Genomic DNA, 22,117 nt, shown 5'->3' with positions numbered 1-22,117 from the left:
GATGTTGGGGGGGGCCGGGTGGGTGGGTTGTGCGGTGGGTGGACAGACGAAGGATAAGGCTCTGACAGACTTTGCATGAGAATGGCCGGGGTCCTGTGAACCTTCTGCTCCTTGCGTCCACATTCAATGGCATCGCTGCAGTTAGCATGACAAACTCGGCTCCAAGTTCTCGGACTTTTTAATGCAGCTCCCCCACCCTCACCCCCTCCATGCACTGACTCCATCATAACAAACTCCTCCCGCCTTCACCCTCAACTTGCTCCTCTGTGAGCGCTGTGGGGTCGAGCCTACACGTTTTATTAGGCGTCTGGGGGGGCTACCAAGTTCAGGGGAAGGCAGGGAGACGAGCCCTGTGCGCACAGACTCACAAATAGACGCACACTTACTGAGCAAGTTTCAAATTACAGCATCACTGATTTGAATTTCTGTGATATGAAACATTTTTAATTCCCCAAAATCAAATTGAGCTCAGTCAAATTTGATAAATCTGATGCTCACACTCTCATTACGAGTTCAGTTTTTACCCCTCCACTTTAACATCACATCAGCACGTTTTGAAAGTCAGCTTTTTATCACACGTGAACGTGAGCACAGTCTCCGTGCACCAGACTTCTCGTGGCTCGGAAAACAATTCAATGAATGGTGAATGTGCGATTAAAAAATGGACTCAACACTAATTTGTCACCAGTTAAATTACAGTAAATAATCTGATGAGAGAACAGAGTATAGAAGAATTATTTTTTGTGTGTGTGTTTGGTGAGATCTCATCACAGATAAACTCTCTGAACTGAAATTTTTGGATGCTACTGCACTGAAATGAAGTCAAAAATGAAAGAAAATAGATTGCACAGGTGGCCGATTTATGTAAAAACACCTACTTGAGCTTTTGCTCATTAGGGAGGTCTTTATTCATTGGAGCTAAATGTGCTAATGATTGTCTAGCAAGGCTGCATTGCTATAATAAAAATGCAACAGTGGCAGCTTTGCATTTTACAGTTTTTTTAATCTTAATAATAATGACTTGTCAGTCTATTTTTGCCGTGTTCGTGCAAATGTCCTCACTGTACGACACACATCCCTCCGGAGGGCCTAAACACTCTTCACACTGATGCGCTCTCACCAAGGACAATTAAGATGCTATTTAATGAGGCCAGTTTTAGGAAAATGAAATCACGCTCTATTTTGGAGGACATTAGAGTGTCATCGCAGGGCGCCATAATTTTCAACGCGAGTGGAATTAAAAATAGCATCGCTTCCGAATTGAAAGCGACGAAACACACAAACAACCCATAAAAATAATGTTTCTTGTTATTGTGACGCATGTAAGCGCAATCTGAGCAGAGTGCTTTTTAACGATTCATGTTACTATGGTGAAATATGTGTCGGCTGATTTGATCTTTTTTTTTCCCTTCCTGTAATAATTACATCTTTACTGCTTCGTGCATCGTCATATTGTGTGTGTCTGAAACAACAGATGCTCAAAAAAGAAAAAAATACAACAGAAGGAGCAAAATAGTGGGATGTAAAATATGCAACAATTTGATCAGTTAAAAAAAAAACACATCTTGTTTATTCCAGCACATCTGTCAGAGGAAATTCAGAATCAAAACAGAGAATTATCAGAATCATTTAGAGGTTTACATGCAACCAAACAACACAGCAGCACAATACACACCCTTCCTCTGCATTGTCTTATTTTATTATTATCTGTTTTACAGCCACTGAGCTTTATTATGCAGCTCTGTCCCGCCGTTAAAGGCCTTTGTGTTGTTAACGGACCGAGATGTTAGAGACTCTCCATCCACAAACAAACAGCCGAGCAATTAAAAGACAATTAGTCGACCCCTGAGGGTTTATTTAGGTCAATAATGGGGCTGCTTTTACAAGTCAAGGAGCTGCTGCAAATCAGCGCAGCTGAAAGACTTTAAATATACTGAGTGTGGCTAATCGTCGGCGTGTTTGTCTGCTAAAAAAACTAAAGTCGAATTCAGAGGAAAAAACAAATTGTGTGTTTTCTTCTTGCGTCTTTTAGCAAAAATAAAGCAAATATGAAGGGATTACAGTTAATTTTAGAGTGATAACAAGGCCAAAGAAATAACAAAGCGTGCTGTGTAAATATTTGTAGGGAAGCATTAAAATAAAAACAAATAATTCCATCTTTCAGCACCTTTCCCCCCCTCCTCCACGCTCGTCTTCACATTCGCCACCAGCTGTGAACAGGCCTCCGACTTGTACACAGACTTTATGTGACATGATCCGTAACTCCATCTATAGGTGTTATGGTATCATTCCCACCATTAAAGAGGTTTTCCACCTCCCCGATGACCTCCGCCTCGCCTCACAGGACAGAGAAAACGACCTGATGGCAGTGTCTGTTCACTGTACAGAGGCCGGAGCTGAAATGTGTGAGCGTCATGTGTGTGTTCGGAGAGCTGGTCAGCGTCTTTAGAAAGCCTGTAGGGCTCGGCCTTCTCCCCGGTGAGAGTGGGGGAATCTAGCACGGCCAGTAAGCATGTATATCAGGCCATCTCACGGCTGGCTGGACGCTCCCTGGGTGGCCCACCGTGGTCAATACTGCACTGGTGACTGGACACACAGAATGGGATAATCTCCTACTTTCTTTCAGGGCCATGGTGCGCACACACACACACACACACACACACACACACACACACACACACACACACACACACACACACACACACACACACACACACACACACACACACACACACACACACACACACACACACACACCTCCTTTTATGCTGGCCTGGCCATGGAGGCTTGCCTGGTCCTATAATTTCAGGTCAGGACCAGTCGGGGGGGAGGGAGGCCGAGGGGAGTCCAGAGCGAGCGAGGGGACTGGTGTTGCTGTGGGGGGTGAGGGGGAGACCTGGAGGGGAGCAAAGGAGCCCATTTCAGCCAGAGCAGTGGAGCACACTGGGGGCACTGGGGCATCGCCTCTACTGGCTGTTGGGGGGAAAACAAAAGGAGGTGTGATCCCCACAAAAAAACAGGAGCGATGTGATGTGTGTGTGTGTGTGTGTGTGTGTGTGTGTGTGGTTATGAATGTGTATCATTGTTCAGAGTTTCCTTCAGCTCCAGCAGTTCGCTTCAACACCCCTGCTGCTCACACACAAAGGCACCTAATTGACACTACAGATTTAGGCCACTAGGTTTAACTGTTCCTCTTCCAACCCTTCAGTCACTGCTGGAAAAATCAGAGTAATCTAAGTGAACAGACTCCTGTAGCTTCTGGGTCCTCATCTCAGGCAGGACTTGTAGCATCAGTGTTGTGTTTGTGCTGAGGTGGACCAGCCTGGTGATGTTGGATATTTTTGTTTTCGTCATTAAATCCAAAATTTCTTTCAATCCCAATCTCAGTCTTTCCTGTTCTAACCCTTCAGTCACAGATTACTCTGATGATTCCAGTAAACAGATGTGAATTCTAGTACCAGTGTTGTCTTTCTGCTGAGGTGTAACGGGATGATTTTAGTATAGATTTTTGTTCTTGTAATTTAATCTAATGAAAACACCCAAACCACATTTTCTTTCTTTCCAACTTTTGAAAACCAGCCTTTAAGATTCAACCCCAAATTTAAAAAAAAATTGACCAGAAATCTAAATTTATATGTATGTAAAGTTTAAACCATCTCCTAAAACAGCTGCAGTTTTTAGCAAATGCACCCAAAAATGAGCTTACAGTGAGCTTACGTTCTCATTCAAATGAATGAGAAAGCGTCCTAAAACGTTTGACAGGGGGTGTACTTGCAGCACCAGGACTGACAAAATAAACTTCAATGCAAATGTGTAACAAATTTAAAGCTTTCAGGCACAGAGGAAAAAGATACATCAAGCTTTGGCTACGCAGGAAATTAGGATCATGTCTATTGTTGTTTGGGTATTTTCAGGCGATTATTCGGCATTAATAAAGATATGGAATCTCTTCAGACTTCTCCTTTAACTGTAAATTATAATGCCAGCAATTAAAAGCAACTGCATGACACGTTCAGAAACAAAACTCAAACAGATCAAGAAAGAAAAAACAACTAAGGCGACTTTTCATTTCACATGGATCAACTTTATTGAGCATATATACCATATCAAAACAACACTTTCATAATATCGCAATCTCATTCGCTCTTTCATGATAAATTAGTTGATTACACTGTCAGAAAGATTGTATAAATTCGTATGTGTACACAAAAAGTGGAAAGTAATTCAACCGCTACAAACTCTTGAACAATTTTACAGTCAAATACTTGAATGTAAATTACTAAGTGAAAAGAGGGACCCCTTGGGGTCTCATCCAATCTCCGACCTAAAATTGGTCTCAAATATAGTAATTCATATCTAATGAAACTAATTTTGGAAAATATTGTTCGGCGGCTCCATTTTACACTTTAGACAGCTCTTAAATTGATTCAACCTCTACACTTACCTTTTAGAAACGGCTCTGACTTACCTGCTCGCGTCCACAAAGACCGCTGACAATCAGACTCTAATGATGTGTGTCTAACTGGCTGTTCTTGCAGGTGCAGAGGCGGCGGTTTCCATATGTAGCCAAGGCTAAACATGTTCTAAGAAACTGGCTACAGATAGCGTGTGCGCTTTGTTATTCGGGCCTAATGATGGAAGCTTGATCGCCGTTTTTCCTCTTCACGGTGGCATTTCTGACTGCATCTGTGAAGATATAATCATAAAAAAAAAAAAATGATTAGCAAAAATGAAGATCCTGCAAATTTTGCCATTAGTCCAGTAATATTCATCTAAGTGACAGCGGGCTGAACGTTATGCAGGAAAAGCTGTCCTTGTTTAAATCTTGCAGGGATGACGCTGCTCGTGTCATCATCAATACTCCCAGACACATCAAACTGTTAATAGGAGGCATGCGCATGGACGTGTGTGCGTGTGCGTTTGCCTGCGCGTCTATCAGCTGTGTGCATCGGTGGTGTGCATGACCCATGATCTAGCAGACAGTCATGGGTCAGAGGTCAAGGTAGAGCCTGTCTGGGCTTCCTGGCTGACCCCAACGCCTGCAGCACAAACACACACATACGCAAACCGGAGGCGGTGGGACGGGCTGCCCCCCTACCAGACTAATATCACCTTTGGGATTAGGATCCAGACAGCAATACATTGACCCCAAACACACTCACATACACAAACACACACACACACGCTGGGATCTGCTTGGTCATAAAACGGGTTGTTACAGCATGACGCAGAGATGCTGAGTGTGAGGAGGCCATCTAATTATCCTTCAGCAGAGGAGCCTCGTAACAGAGAAAGAAGCTAGCACAGGGCTAGCAAGCAACGGTTGAATCTGTAAGGCAGCTAGGATTATTTAAATATTAAAAAAACGTGAAGCTAGCAGAGCACGTTGCTAAAGCTTGCACTCCCCGTCATGTGTCAAATATTTAACTCCGTAATTTAATCCGAACCCCGACGTAGCTACAGGAAGTCAGCGCCCAGAGCACCAATCTGGATAAAACAACACAAGCGTGCCAGACAAAAAAAAAAATCACATATCAAAGAGAAGTGAGACTGCAGGATCTGAACACAGAGCAAAACTGAAAAAAAGGTCAAATTCAGAGGAGCTGACGGGCTTCACTGCGAGGCCATCGGGAAAACTCCCTAAATAAGCCCGAGTGTTAAGCCCGCTAATCCCCAGTATTATTGCAACATCTGTGAGGTCTAGAGAGGCTCTGCCAGTGATTACCAAGACAGATGTAAACAATATCCTGAGCTGGAAAAAAGGAGAGGAGAGGAGAGGACTTTGTTGATACAAGTGAGAAACTAGAATAAGAATATGAAAAGAAAACTAGAAAGAGAAAATGTGGAAGGTAAAAAATGTGCGAGGTGGGAGCTTGTGTGTGTCGAGGGATTTAAAGGAGAAAAGGAAGACGAGGAAGGGGAAGATTGACGAGAGGAGGTGGTGATTTTAGAAGAAACACAAGGCGGGAGGAGCTGGCATGGGTTGAAGATCGAGGATTGATAAAATACAGTAGATGGGGGAGGTGGAGGGAGACAGAAGGTGACAGCATGAGGGGAGCAAGAGCAGCAGATTGGGAGATGGCAGACCTGGGGCCAGGCGTGCCCCGACCGGCTGACGAGACACCAGGGAGACGTGCCTAATTTATGCAGAGTTGGGCTGAAGGGGCTGCAGAGTGGAGGGTGTCTGGGACCCCCTTCAATAGCCCTGAGAACTGAGGGGAGCAGCTATGGGTGCTAGCAGTGTGGGAGCAAATGGGGCAAAAGAAGGGGGGGATGGGGGCGTCTCTCTTCTTTTTTTTTTGGAGAGACAACAAGGGGGTTGGAGGCTGCACTCCCTGCTCAATTCAGGCGAGGCTGTCCGTCTGACGTCCCATTAAGGTTTGGGACAGGGCATGGGGAACGAGGCGATAAAGGGGAAAGGGGAAGGAGGAGGAGAAGTGAACGAGATGCTCTTTCTCCCCCCTACTCCAGCCTACTTCTCCAGTCTGGCCACCTATTAGATCCACTGGACCGTCTGTCTGCTTCTCTGCATACTAATTTCCCATTACCACAGCCTTGAACGTGAGCAAAGAACAGAGTCGGACTAAATCAGAGACGAGTAGCCCGCCTGATGGGTTGGCTCTACGAGAGGGTATAAGAGTGCTTTAGCGGTCAGGCAGACAGGTCCAGTGGGCAGACTGTGTGTTGTAGTGTTAGCCCAATACTGGCCTTCAGTGAAACACAAAAAATTTTCTTTGGATTTTACTCAGTTTTCATCCTTAAAGGTCCAATCTTGCTTCATGAATATATAGACTTTGATTACAATCTAGGTTTCAGTGGAAAAAAATGGCACTGCTTTCATAACTTTACCTCTTTCTGGACATAAAATCATTCAAGTCAAACAATGAAACAAACAAAATTCTCTTCTCTTGTCACATGATGACACTATTTTATACTAAAGGTCCATGAGTGAAGCAGGTTGGAAATCAGATCTAAACTGCTTTTTTATCAACAAAGAAGAAAATTCTTTGCAGAGACGTTGCATGTCTATATAAATTTTTGGCATAAATTTCAAAGAAATTCAGATGAATTTCTGCACATATTAGCTACGTGCAGCATTTAACTTAAAAATGTCAATGCTAGCTAAAGCCAGCCTTCAAAATATTGAATCGGTTTTGTGTTGAATGTAAGGAGACAGGCAGTATGCTTTCTGTATGTGAATCCTGGCTGATGGCCAAGTGAATCTGTGTGTGAGTGCCGTTCGAGCGCCCGGCGAGAAGCAGAATGGACAGCAAGGCAGGGTGATGGTTGAGTCTGGTGATGCAGGCAGACAGTTTAATGACAGTCCTCACCCCTGAACATACAAACCAGTGAGCGCCTGGCACGCTCACAGATGTACACACAGTGTATGACACATGCACCTATATGTGTGATATATGGTGTGGCGTTTTCTGAAAAAGACACCGGGGCCGGTGAAAATGAAAGAGAAAGAAATCTTTCTGTGTATGACCCTGGAAAACATAACTGGAGGGGCTAGAAATGGCTTCCAGGCACTTCTTTTGAGCGTCAGTGTATACTTCTGATAATAAACAGATCTGAGCCTGTCCTACAGCGCAGGAAGTGACAAACACATGCATGAAAATGTCATTAGCTATAAGAAATTAAAGTTAATTGTCAGTATCGCTGTAGCTAGCCGTGTTCGCAGGCAAACAGTGTGAAAGTGGAGAGCTATTCAGTGGCTCAACTGAAGCTGGGCTCTTTGTGCTTTTTGTGTGCTAAGTTGTGCCTGGCCATGGCCTTGCATCTTATTCAGCAGCACTTGCTCAGGTCTGGACTTGAATTTGGTGCCCAAACAAAGACATAGAGCCACCTCATTAAAAAAACATGTCATTGGATCAGGCCTGGGCTGAATTGTGTGATTTTCCCTCCTACCATAAGTGACCGTGACTGAGCGTTGGGCTGAATGAGTGGCCGGATAGAGGCCTACCAATGGAGCGCCACGCCACATCCCTATGGGAACCACCCCCTCACAGAGGGGGGTACATTTAAAGCTTTGTTGGTCTGTTAACACAGCTTTTTAAAATGCCTCTTTATGGACTCAGCTAAGCAAACTGCCGCCCCTGGTTTTCTTGTGACAGAAGGAGAAAGTTTAAAAAAAAGGGAAAAAAAAGAAAAAGAAAAGAAAGACAGAAGACAGTAAAGGCCAGCAAAATAAGAGGGAAGAAAGATGCTTATTCCAAACAACTTTAAATAATGAAAGCACATGCACTCCACAGAAGTTGAAGTCAGAAACTGTTCTTAATTTAGTTTTATATGATATGAAATGAATACTGATGAAAAATATTTGCAGTCACACCTACAATCAGGCTTTAATATTTCAAATCCATGCTTCACACCTCGCCAGAGCACAGACAACATCCTACTTAGCTAGAGAAGTCTGTACATCTGCTCTGGTTGCATCTAATCACCAGAGAACTGAACTTTGCTGCAGCTGAATGCAGTGGAACCAGGTCATTGACAAACTGCAGCGTCTCACCGTGTCCTCTGATGGAGTCAGCACACACGTTTACCCAAAGGACTACAGCCATCCTGCTGCTGAAACAATAGGTTTGTGTGGGCACGAGTGTGTGTGTGTGTGTGTGTGACAAACACCGTCCTGCCTGAACCCGGGCTGGACACTTGGTCAGTCTCACAGGGCGCCCAGGATGACAGTGAAATGAATAACAATGAACTTGCTGAGCACCAAGTTCAGAACATTAGAAATGAGCCACAGCTGATGAGCGCAGCCGTACACAGCCGAATGCGAGTGCGAGTGTGTGTGTGTGTGTGTGTGTGTGTGCGCGAGTGTGCGCATAATTGTGTCAACGCACTCAGGAAATATCTCAATATGAGCAGAGCGCCGGGCTCCAGAGAGGAGCACCCACTAAGATGAAAATGCACACATGCACACCTCTTCTCTTCTCTCCCTCTCGTTCCCCTCCCCTTCCCATCTCGCCGTGCACATGCAGCAAGGACCCCGTCCTCGCGATTCTATTGCTGTCTGCTGTGCGCCTGATGAAAAAGCAAAACGACATAGGGGGTGCACATGCCTAAAGGCAAGAAAACGCACATTTGTAAATCACAGCCCCAATATAAACATAGGGTTTAATAGGGGTTTCTCAGGCGTGTTGGCAGGGGTCCACCTCGCTGTGTGCTTCACCAGCTGTGTTGCACGTTTTTCAGTCGGCTAGCCTGCTACAGGAGAAAATGTGACCGAACAGCCTCCACCGCCACCCAGCAGAGATGATGGTCCACGGGGCTGAGAATGAATCTGAATACATTTACATAAAGACTGTGGTATGTTGACAGAAGCGCTGGTGAGATTGCACCGGGCTCGTCATTGTCCCCAAAAATCACAGTAATGATTGAAATGTGGCACGAATAAGAAGGGAGGGGGGGTTACTTAAAACGGGAAACGGTCACTTTATTCTGAGAAGAAACAGGGGAGGCTGCGTGTTTTTTTTAAAGTCTGCCGGGAGCTCAGCGTTCACTGTTCCACTTTATGTTAATGATATCAGCAGTGTATATGAACCAGAAACACATGCAGGGGAAAATACTAAGAAATAGCAGCATAATGTAGCACCATGTGAGAATAATAAACAGAAATTACACAAATAATTTCCCCCACCCAGGAGACTGCAGCTGGTAGGAGATTAGATCAAGACCAAGTTTGTGACAATTTAGACGAACAAGAAAATCACTCAACTCTGATGCTAAAACAACACAATTGCAGTCGTATTTGCAAACAAGAAAAGCTCTCTCTGCAACAGGCAAACCTCTACGTAAATAAATATCTTTTTCACAGCGTATTAAAGTTTAATCTTAATGTAATAACATCTCTGCAAAAAATGAATTTAACAGGTAGATTGTGCAAAAGAACGCAATGATATCTTTGTGCAAAAAAATCTAGTCAAGAAAATATTTTTTGTGCACCTGGAAAAGCAGAGTGTTCGGCAGTAGAGCGACTTCAAAATAAGGCTGAGATGAGACCTTATTTCATAACACGCAGCCCAGATATTCCAGCTACAGATTGCATTGGAAGATAAACTGACCAGATTTTACTGTAACAAATTTAGAGGATAGGATTCCGCTAACCTTTTAATCAAATAGATGGGATGTTGAGGTGAGCATGGCCTAAGGTACGGAGGGGCTTCTGGAGAAAGCACTTTAATATTGAAAATAAAAACAGGCAGGTAACAGAAGGAGAGCGGTGAAGCTCTGTGATAAACCTCTTGCAGATATAGTCAGCTAGCCAAACCATCCTGTCAGATCAGTGCCTGAGGAGAGGCAGAGGGGGAAAGAGAGGCGGCGAGAAGGGGAAGAGAGCAAAACAGGGGTGAAAAGGGTCAGCAGGGAGGAAGGCTAAACCCCAGAAGCAAGCAAAAGATTGTGTGTGTAGTGCATTTATATTTCAGCATGTGTGTGTGTGTCTGTGTGTCTATATGTGTGTCAACCCCAGCTGGGCAGACATTTACTTGACATGCTGATAGGGATTTAAGCAGTGGGTGGGTGGTGTGTCTGACCAAGGTGAGTGAATGAGCGGAGAAGGGGAGCTGGTGGGGATCGGAGGATGATAGGAGGTGGAGAGGAAGGGGGAGAGAAGGAGGGAGGGAGGCGTCGGACCAGAGGGGCTCACAAAACTGCTGTTACTAAGCTTGATTTCAGCGCGAGTTGAGACGATTAGGAGATGGGAGGCAGAAATGAGGAGGAAAACGGGAGTAAGGGAGGTGGGTTTTGTCGGAGAACGCTCCAGGCTATGGAAGAGAAGGGGGACTAGTCTATTGAGGTGATGAGGGAAAGCGGGTCTTTCTTTCAGACAGTCTAATGAAGCATAAGTCCCCGATGAAGAATGGAAGCAGGCAACCGCAGGGTGGGTTAGCTTGTGCCTCTGCTCCTCTCCATGTCTGCCCTCTCCTCCTCTGTCCTCCCTTTTCCTCATCTCCCTGCACATCCCCTCTTTATCCTCTCCTCATGTGCTGCAGTCCCTCCTCTTAAAGGGCTTACACTGTTTATTTCTAACGTAATGTGCGTAATGTGCCGCAAGCTCGCGCGCTCGCCTCTCGGATGATTTGATGAAATGGCAACGATACAGTGACCCACTGCTTTTCACCAATAAAAAGGTTCGATGGCCGGCACCGTCAACAGATACGAAACGCGGCACACGAAATTAGTCAGAATCACTTTATTCATCCCCGAAGGGAAATTCAGTCGGAGACACGACATGCCGTATCAGAATGGGAATTTAAACCTGAATTGTAAAATGTGATGATTTCAAAGAATACAGCCACAGTGTTCAGTGGTAACACACAACGAAACGCACCGCATTTCTGATTGAGGCATGCACGTTCAAGGAACCCTGAGCCGACATGTTAAATTACAGGAGGCAGCAGACTGAGACAGACAACGGGGGCTGTCAAAGTGTCTGACTGGGTTTGACTGTGTTTGGCTGGGGGTTGTTTGACCAGGGGGTTGACTGGGCTGCAGGACTGATTTCTGGCTCGATTTGGCTCAGGGCCGGCTGGAGACTGGCCAGAGGCTGACTGAAGGGGGTTGGGTTCCCCTGTTTCTCAGCTCAAGTTGTCCCTGGAGCGAAGCAATAAGAAGCAGCTTATAAAATAAGCAAACACGGAGGCAGCTCACAGACAAGTCAGCCAGCCAGTCGGGGATGAACGACAGACGAATATTGCACACACACACACTGCTATACGCTGCAATGATGACCCCTTCCCCCCAGCCCCTCTAACCTTGACCCTTGAGGTCCTTCTTAACCTGTTTCTGAATGGAAGTCGGTGCAGCTGGGGTGTCTGGCCATGAACTAACCGCAACCCCCTCCATGACACAGACCCCTCATCCCCTAATCGCTTAGTCTGTTCCCACGCTTGATGACTGGGATGCTGTCGCTGTATCTGAATGGTCCAATTTAATATTTATGTGGCCACCGTAGTCTTGTCTGCCTGTTTCTAAGGGCAACGGCATTTCCAGGATTGTGTTCGGTTTGCTTGAATTACCTACTAAACATGAATCTGAATGTTTTATTTTTAATTTGCTTTTCTTTCCTACTACATAGTATTATTCCTCCCTGATTGAAGTCTTAAATTGCATCAGCAGCCTGTCTGAGTGGCTTCCCATATAAACCATACGTACGATATATAATGCATGTATAATATGAAGTAAGTGTGTGTGTGTGTGTGTGTGTGTGTGTGTGTGTGTGTGTGTGTGTGTGTGTGTGTGTGTGTGTGTGTGTGTGTGTGTGTGTGTGCGCGCGCTCATACACGTCATTCAGGGGGTTCAAACCCCACCACCTTCACATTTTCATTACGGCCAAATCTCAGGCCTGTGTTACACCGCCGTGGCCTTTTGCCGGTGAGCAGGCAGTTTAATCACACATACAGCACTACTCCATTTTCATTTCCTTTTCATACAGCCTCCATTCCACTCCGGCTTCATAATTCTCCCCTCAGAGCTGTCTAGCCCGTCTGAGTGCTTGCAGCCTGTTGAAATGACATAATCAGTGACTTGGATAAATGCCTGACTGTTTTTCCCTGAGTCTATAATCAGACTTGGGGCTCAGTGTTGCAGCTCTGAGAAAAACCACAGCAGCAACACTTGACTCAGGATCTACTTTCTAAGAAGGGTAGTTTCACATAAGGAATTAGTCTGAGTATCAACAAAATGAAATCAGTTTGGTCAGCCTGTTTTTACTTATAGAAACAATTAGCTTCTGCAATTTGACACCTTGAAAATCATAATTATGCATTAATGAAAGGGGTTTAATAGTTCTCTTTTGTTTGGAGATAATGACTATTCCTATAATAAAAATAAAATAAATAAAAATAATACTTGAATCTTTTATTGTCTTTTACTGTCATGTACAGTTCTGAGCTCTGGAGTCACTGGAGAGACTGCTTATATGGATTATAACTGTTGTTGGTTTTTGTCTGTTGGTGTTTTGTTTGTTTTTATATGGACCGTTATTGTGTCTGAAATAAATAAAATAATAATTTTATTGCATGCAAATTGTAATGAGTGGAAAAATGTGACTATGAGCATTTGCAAGCGTAACAATCTTGAAAAAAAATTTTTTTTAGAAATGCTTGAACAAAGGCAAATAAAACATTCCTTTCACTGTGTATTAAAAAGAAGTCATTGCACATATTAAAATTCTGTTTTTCCAATTGAATGATAAGCTGCTTTGTGACAGATCCGATGGCTTATTTGCTCAGAAAAAGAAAGCCACGTGAAACAGGCCAGAATGAATTGAGTGATGGCTGTAAAGGCTTTCAGCAACTATTACTTCAGAGGGTGGACCACATTCAATCAATACCTAAGCAAATAAAAAGCAGTGGGCAATCAAAATGAGAAAAGCTGCAGTGGACTGGACGACAATCACACACACAAATGAACAGTCCGCATTCAAGTCGCTCCATGAAGATTGTAAGAAAATACACCTCGAAATTCTTTGGTTTGTACAATTTAATAAAGCGTCTGACTCTTTTTTCCCCCTTGGTAATAGTGATGTTCGTGGTTCAAATGCTTAAGCAGCCCTTGCATTTTCCCCTGATGAAATAAAATCATGACTCATTTGACAAGCATTATTTTAGGTCTTTTTAGCAAATAAATAAAAGTAGTATATCTACCAATATTATGGATCAGTGTTACAGATTTTCTTTTAGCAATAGTCATGGATTAGATCAAAATACAGCAAAAAAAAAGTAAATTTAAATGAGTTATGGAAGTAAGAAAACTGTTTGAGATGATAATTTTGTTTTTCAATAATCAGAGCATTTGTGTATGCGGACTGGGCACTATTGAAAGAAAATCTGCAAGAAAAAAAGAGTAAATACTGTCTTTCTGCTCACCTCCTTTGAAGTGTCTCAAACTCACATGTACACACACAGACTACTGTATTCAAGCACATGGATTGCGTTCTAAACATACTGAAGGTCTACTGTACCATCCTGCCTCTTGTCTGTGTGCTGAATTATGCATAATTGCAGCAGTGTAGTAACACACATGGCCATAACCATCATTAGCATAAAAGCTTTCTGCAGGAGATGGTGTTGGAGAGTCCTTTATTCTAGTGTGTAAGCGTGAATGGACACATGCATGCGTGTGTGTATGCGTGTGTGTTCATACAGTACTGGTGCACGAGCATGTATGTTACAGTCCAGGCGGCTGACGAGCACACATAGATGGGTGTTATGTTCATCGGCTGCTTCATTAAACATATGGCTCCCTTTTGTGTATGCACAGGAAAAATGAAATGGCCCCACCCCTATTTAGCCAGATATGATCCAAAAAAATTAATCTTTCTTCTTTACAAGACTTCACGCAATCCTCACACACATTCAAGATTGTAGAACCGGTATAAACACTTGAACTCATTTCGCTTAGTCTGCCTTTTTTTATTTTCTCTGTGTTCTTTGTGTTATTTTATGAAACTCAGCTATGTTTCTGCCGTACCAAAATAATTCCTTTAAAATGTATTAAGCTGGGCAAATCGGCAAAATATATATCCACAAAATGATCACGTTTAATCTAGCTTGTCTTGGTTGTTGTTGCCTCACTGCCAGCCACACACTGAGAGCTGATTTGAGTCTACCTGTCTTCCTGAATGCCATTTCCCCCCACAAAAGGGATACAGTAGCCTGCAGCCCCTCGAGGCTAACAACGGCTAGCGTGGACTCTTTATACTAACCTGCTCAGCTCTACCTCTCCTCATCAGTGTCACTGTGGGCTGATTAGACAGAGAGGCTTGATTAAAACTGCCTGAGTCTGATAGAGGAGATGATAAGAGGGCTGAACCAGCCTGTGTGGATGGGTAAATGACAGAACTGGTTACCACACAACTTAAAAAGATAATTTATGGCACTAATTGAGAGACAGTTTTCAAGGAGAAAATATTGACTGTGTTTTATGGAGCAAGCACTGTACTATGAAATGCTGAATGCAGCCGTTTTGTATGACAGTGCTTGTTATTGGCATGTGGCTTGGTAGAATCTCTCTTTTGATTTAATGCCTTTTTAAAGGCTGGTTAACCATTTTACTGTCAGACCTACTTCACACTCTCAGTGTTTTCTGTCTTTGTCTCTCCATTCAAACAAATACACACAGCCTTCGACATACACAAATACAAGCGCACAATGAGAACAGAAGAAAGATATGACTTGTACAAAAAAATTGATTGAAAATCTAGAAAGCAATACTTTTCTGCTTCAGTATTGGCCCAGTCCTGTGTGTCTCTAAAAAAAAGGACAATATATATGTATATATATTTATATACACTCGATCCTTTGTCATGTTTGCATATTCCTAGAAGAGACCATATGTGGCTGTGACTTCCCCCAGTCCTCACTGTGAAGTTTGAAGCTACACTGCAACAGACTGACAACAGATGCCATACAGTGGGACTCCAGAGTGGGTCATAGCCTATTTCCAGGACACAGACAATTCACCAAATCAGTCTCTCCAATAATTAGCACTGACAGGTGAAAACAGCCATGAATACCACGGGAGCCAACAATGAAATGGACAATTGCACAAATACACACAACCATGGAGCAAGACATTCACACAAACATAAACACACACATGTCAATGCACAACAGCAGCAACAGAGGATCCATCAGTACAGCTAACACCACATTAAGACCATAAAGCACCAATACATCTCCTGTTCCACGTACACAGTGCGTATCCTGCTGCTTCTGCACTGATACCCCTGATCCCCCTGCGCTTTGACAAGGCGTAATAAAGCCTGTATGAAGCGCCGCATTGTGTGGGGAGAACACAATGTTGCATGCTGAGTGCTGTGAGAAGGGCGTACACCGGTGGGTCCCACGGCGCAGCAGCGCACCAGGGCCTATAGCAGGGAGTGCTGAGCATGCTAATGAGGTCATTATGTTATGCCTCTCCCTCGCTCCTGTTCTCCTTTACAGTGTGGGCTTTGCCTGTCAGAGGAGGCAGGGCACCCTGGTAATGCAGCCAACCACAGATGTCACATATGGCACAATGAGAAGACACATGAGCGTCTCCGATTGAGTCGCTGAGAGAAAGACGAGGTGCCGTTTTATTTTCCAGCTAGCATCAAAAGCCAGAAAACAGCATCAGTGATTTGCATACAGAATAAGGTGAGCTTAAAGAGAAGTAAAGAGCAGAGCGACAACAGGCAACATTCATTTGCTAATTGTTCCTGCTGTGTATTCAATCAGCAACCGCACAGGGTTGTGTTTCTTTTTATTCCTTACGCTAGCGCTATTATTTACAGTCGAGGGGGAGGGGTTAAGTATCAAGCACATGCAAAGGCAATTACAGGATATTTGCATAGCCGTTAACAATTAGAGGGCAGATGGCAAACAGCGGGCATTAAAAAGCGACCGAGCGCCATCTTGGCTGAGGGAGACAGCTGGCAGACAGGAATCGGCCATTTTGTAAGCATGGGTTGCTGCCAGGCTGAGGCGTAGAGAGGCGCCAGTCTCTCTCTGTGTGCCAGGAGATTGGCAGGCGAAGGGGAATCGTGCTTTAATATCCTCCCTGGTACACGCAACAACAACGAGCTCCTCCAACAGTCAGTGACAGTATGATCACAGCCCAGAACTGACTGAGGAGATCAACTACAACACAACATGCCTGTGTTCACTTTAAAAACACACATGGTCCTCTGAGCAGGGATGGCATCTTATCTTAACAGCGTTAGGAGGAGAGGAACATTTTTTATTTACTAGTTCAGTATGCCTATCAGAATCACAATACTGCTTGTGTATTGACCACAAAATGAGCAATTAAAACACAGTAATGTACTCACCAAGACGAAGAAGAATCCCATTGTGATCTCTGTAAGTTTTCATGCTCAGGAAACTGTCCATCTGTCTTCTAGTGCCATTCCAGATCTCAAACATGCACAATATGTTTTGTGACAAGGCCTCAGAACTTAAGTTTCACTCGGAGGTTTCTATCACTGCATTAAACATATGCTTGTTTCTTCTCTCTTCTTTTTTTCTGAAGTGGTTCATGTCTACACTGATGGGAAACCAGGTCTTCTCATTTGTGATTATTTTGCAAGTTTTCTTTAGCAATTTTGCTAAAACATCTCTTTGTGTGAACCAGGACTTTTGTATATGTGGTGGAGAGAAAAGTCTAAGTAGCAATCAGACAGGAGGAGGGAGCACTGCACAGGTGAAACTACTGTCTTTTTTATCTCTCATTCAATTAGCAGCCATTCACTTGCGCTGCCATGGGATCCCTGCTGCACAGCAGTAAGTGGACTTCAGGTGCTATTTCCCCACACGTAGTGAGAGAGGTATGAAAGCCCAGGCCCGCCTTCCTGCCTTCCACCTTATAGATCAATACTGCACTGCCATATCCTCTGATGGGAGCTGCTGTAGTGAGGGCAAGAAAATCTAAGGCGAAAAGACAGGTTGTGTCTGATATAGTGGATGAGAGAAAAAGTTCAAATTGTCCTTTCATCCTGGCTCATGAGATCTTCGGAATATTGTGCGCTACGTGCTTGGAAGTGGGACTGAGCAGAAACGTTCCGTGTTGGCTACATCTCAGATGGATCCTTATTCAAGCTGTTAAGGTGGAATGAGTAATAGGAGGGAGGGAGCTGGAAGAAAAGAGACCTCCGACGTCCTGTCTCATTCTTACACCGTTTCGCTCCCTCCCTTGCTGTCTCCATGTCTCTCTGACAAAGTTTTATCAAGTGGTGTTGGACGCGAGAAAAACCCTCCGGCTGAACCACACACAAAGACTGTTTCTCTGTCTCTTCCCTCTCCCTTTTTCTCTGTTTCACACGCACATGTGCATGTACTGACACACACACTGCGTGTGGGGTGCTTGCAAGGTTAGGGCCCTGGCCCTGGCTGGTGCTGGGACTGCTGGAGAAAGATAGAAAGAGAGATGGAGAGAGGAGCTGGGAGCAGTGGTGGTTGGTCCCTGGGCTCCGAGGCCTGCAGGCGGTGCTGGGCAACCTCTGCTAGCCTCTCTCCTCTGTATTGATTTCTGCTGCTCCGCGCTGCTCCACTCTGCCGAGGAGGCTCCTAGCCGGCGGGAATGAGAGCTTGGCTCACCCGCCTCACCTGCCTCTCTCCTGGCTTGGCTGGCCTAGCCTGCCCACTCTGCCGCAGCTTTGGCTGGCCCCTGCTGGCTCCCCGGGACCCCTGTATGCAGCACCGGGGCCACAAGAGGAAGGCAGCCAGAGAGCCCATGGCGATCCACAGCTGCGTTCACCTGCTCTGGGTTCACCCGCTTCGAACCACCTCCTCGAACTGCTTCTATCCTTCTCTCCTTCCATTCTTCCACCCACTCTGCTTCTCTTTTTCCTCCTCCACTGCCTCCTCCTCCTCCTCCTCTTCCTGCTGTACACAAACAACCAGAGACAGAGATGGAGAAAAAACAAGTTAATCTTAACTTTCAGCATTTTACCCACTCTGAATGTCAATCCTGGTCTTTGATCAGCAAGAAGTCGGGGGTGAGGATTCTGGCATCCTCTCTCAGCTGGTAATATGAACCTGCTAACCTTAGAGAGCAGAAACTGCAGGGATTGGAGGCCCGAGAGTTAAGTGTGTCAGGCAGTGAGATACTGCCTGCCAAAGGTACTCTCAGCTATTAGATTCTGATGTGCTGCAGATAGCAAAATATAGCGAGAGTGGGCCCATTATAAAAATCACCACTGCATCAATAGAATACATTAAAAATATTTACAGGAAAAGTTTTTCTTCAACAACCACCCTCTTTTGCTCGCCCTGGCAGCACAAGCCTACGGAGTTATATATTTATTTGCCCTTAATGGTTATAAATAACAAAAGCACGATTTAAAACTGACAGGATACTTCAAACTACTCTTCCCTCACCCTTCTCTGTTTGTGGCATAGCGAGTGTGAAGGAATGGAAATGTTTTGGCCAGACCAGTGGTGCTCTATAGAAACTTTGTCAAAGAAAACATCTCAGCTTTTGTATCATCCAGAATTATTCAAATGGGTTCAGCAGCCCTCTTCTTATGATAATAGCAGTTGAGGTGTGTGTGTGTGTGTGTGGAGGGGTGTTGCATTTCTTTGAGGATTCATGGTCCTATTGTGTTCCTCAACAGAGAAAGAGCCATGGCCAAATTCAACCCCCACCACCTCACATTGCACCACGCCACACCAGCCGCACAATCGCCAAAAAATCCTTGCCACAGTCTCGCCACGGTGCTGCGACAGCCCTTCTGTCCACCTCTATCCGCCCCTGTGCAGGCCCTAAAAATGAGACTAAAACCCATGGGTCGACTGCCAGGAGAATAGAGAAGTAAAGTGCGAAAGGTTTACAGTCGGTGGGGCGGCAAGGCTTTGGAAGTTAGAGCTGTCTGTTAAGGAAAGAGCGAAGGGGGTGCAGGAGTGGTGTTGCAAGGGGGGGGGGGGGGGGGGTTACACTGTTGGGACAAGAGAAGCAAGTTTGAGAGCAGGGGGGCGAGTTGAGTTAGGGGGACATAGATGGGGACCGGGGGTGCGGTGTATGTCTCAGACACAATAATACTATTCATTGGGCTCAGACATGGGTGTTAACTCCCCTCTGACAGAGCACAATGGGACTTGGCGGCATTCAGGCAGCCTTGGTGATATTGTTAGTTCAGGGCTGCATTCTCCCTGCCGCAGGATAGAGCGCCTGCATTGTGCCCGTCCAGGCAGGATGGATGGAGGGAGGTTTGAGAGGTGAAAGGCAAAGAAAGAGAGAACAGTACGTCTGTCTATCTGTCAGTGCTGAAGGAGAGAGGGCAGAGGGGGTGGAGATGGTGGGGAGGGTCGGAGGAGGTGGCGGCGGTGGCGTCGGGGGTGTTTTTTGCCCCACAGCATTGGACTTGTTTGTTTCACGTGGGGGGAAAAAATAAAAAGGAGAAACTGAGACTAAAAGAGAGTGTGCAATAAATATTACTCAAACAGGCAAGCGCAGGGCTAAAGAGGCATTAAAGGGGGTGGGGACACAGATGGAGCGAGGAAGGCACGGTGGCATTTTTATGGGGAAAAAACACAGCGGGTCTGTTTGCTGCTCGGGAGTTTCGGTCCATTTTCTTGATATGCCTCAAAAGGGGGACAGTGAGGGAGATGGAGAAACAGAAATGATGATGGGAATGATGGGGAAGTTGCTGCTTGTTGAGATTTGTGATGAAGAAAAGGGTGACATAAAACTACACTGCAAGACCTATTTTGGAGGAGAGGAGAGGAGAGGAGAGGAGAGGAGAGGAGAGGAGAGGAGAGGAGAGGAGAGGAGAGGAGAGGAGAGGAGAGGAGAGGAGAGGAGAGGAGAGGAGAGGAGAGGAGAGGAGAGGAGAGGAGAGGAGAGGAGAGGAGAGGTTCTTTAAGGGAGAGCAAAATGAGTTACAACAGCAAAGCAGGCATAGGACAATGCAGTGCGGTGTCTTAGACATAAGTCATTTTTACCTTAAAAAGTAGAGAAAATGTTCCAAATTCCCAGAAAAATTCCAAAACAAAATGCAAATTAATGTATGTTTCTAGACCCTGTCATTATTCAAATATTAGGAGAATAGCATGTTGAGATAAATGGTTGGCAGTGTTGATTCTTTATTATTAAGCAGCACCAACTGATGGAAAATCAACTATTTTAAAAACTGAAATTAATTTCTTAATTTAAAAAAAATCTAAATTTTTTTAACTTTTTGTTGTCTGATTTTTCTGTAGATAATTCATAATGTTGTTGATGATGGTACCACTCCGCTACAGAAAATAGAGACAGGCATTCTTAACTGTTGTCTGATGTCATAAACGATTCAGTCAGAAATAACCAGCAGATTGATTGATTATAAAAATGATTGTCAGTTGCAGCTCTGAAACCCTGCGAGGTCTAAGAACTTGGTCTGCTTTTTAAAACGAGTCCAACTTCCTCATTAAAATGAACTTGAAAAACAACGCTACCATATGGGCTCATAAACGTTTCATTAAATTCCTTTGGAAGCTGCAGTCACTAAAGCCCAACCTCCTATTGGGCAGTTCAAATATTTCATGAAGGTTCTGTATGGAACAGCAGATGCATAGTAGCAGTAGGGCATGGTAAAAAAGGACAAAGGTAAGAAAGGATGCATGGTTTCACACATGTATCTAATCACTTACTCACTAGACATGACACATAACCCACATTTGCACACACACTCAGAGTATCAGTGCTCCTTCTGCACAGAACAACCTGCTCTCATGAACAGTACTTTGTTTGTTTCCCCTCTGGTAAACTCTGACCAACCGTTCCCATAGCAACCTTACCTACTCGTTCCCTGTGTTAATGTGTGTGAGTGAAAGAGAAAAGAGGGAGAGGCAGGGAGAGTCATGTGGGGTTGTGGTGGAGATTTAGAGTAGGACTCCACTATGTGCACCTGTGTGCGCACATGTGATGGAGAAAAAAACAAACGAAGGGATCCTGTTAATGCATGCCTCAATAAACACTCTGCTCCTGCAGCAGTTTGACGTATTGATGATTCTTAGATGGGTCAAGCAACAAACGTTAAAAAACAAACTGTTCATATTACTACACACACACACACATACACGCTCCCCTGGTCTTTTGTGCCCACTCTGAAGCCAAACTGACTTCCTCAGATCAGCAAAGAGCCAGCGGTGTGATGGTAGGTTGTCAGGCAGGCAGAGGCAGGCCGGGGCATGGCTCTCGTCAGGGGGCTAATGCCCTTCAGGGGTGGCTGAGGTAGTGAGGGTACGGCCCTTTGTCCCTGGTGGGGGGATTACACTGGTCAACCAGCACAGACAATGTACCCCCCTCCTGAGATGGGAGGACCAACCTGCTCTCTACCAATGATAGGGGCAGTCAACTGATCACTAACTTAATTAAGGACAGGCGAAAGTAAGAGACGAGGAGGAAGGGTGATGTGGAAGACATGGCTGAGAAGAAGCAGAGGCAGGGGTGATTCAAGGGGGATAAAAATGAGGAAAAAAGAGGAAGAAGAAAGAGGCAGCAAGGAGCACAGGGACACGCTAAAATAAGAAGAGGCATGGAGTTAAAAAGAGAGCAATGGGAAGCAGAGGAGGGGTGAAGAGAAGGCTTCTCTAGCACAGGATTAGGGGAGAGAAGATGAAAGGATCAGGTCTAACAGAGGACAGGG

The 22,117-nt window shown here is 44.9% G+C and overlaps 1 long non-coding RNA gene across 2 annotated transcripts in view; it reads right to left on the bottom strand.

The window, feature by feature from the left end:
• Positions 1-4,062: 4,062 nt before the first annotated feature.
• LOC110949696 (uncharacterized) overlaps positions 4,063-22,117 on the bottom strand; it is a 38,350-nt gene continuing 20,295 nt past the window's right edge. The window contains exons 3-4 of one of the 2 annotated variants that reach the window (XR_002595597.2): positions 16,823-18,371; positions 4,063-4,686 (exon numbers count right to left, since the gene is read on the bottom strand). This is a non-coding gene — a long non-coding RNA (uncharacterized LOC110949696). Of the gene's footprint in view, positions 4,687-16,822; positions 18,375-22,117 lie in introns of both variants that reach the window. The other variant, XR_002595596.2, reaches the window with a different exon arrangement.

This window comes from Acanthochromis polyacanthus, chromosome 4, assembly GCF_021347895.1.
Source record: "Acanthochromis polyacanthus isolate Apoly-LR-REF ecotype Palm Island chromosome 4, KAUST_Apoly_ChrSc, whole genome shotgun sequence".
Lineage (NCBI taxonomy): Eukaryota > Metazoa > Chordata > Actinopteri > Pomacentridae > Acanthochromis > Acanthochromis polyacanthus.
Note: the sequence above shows the minus strand (reverse complement) of the source record. Positions and strands in the feature narration are given on the sequence as shown.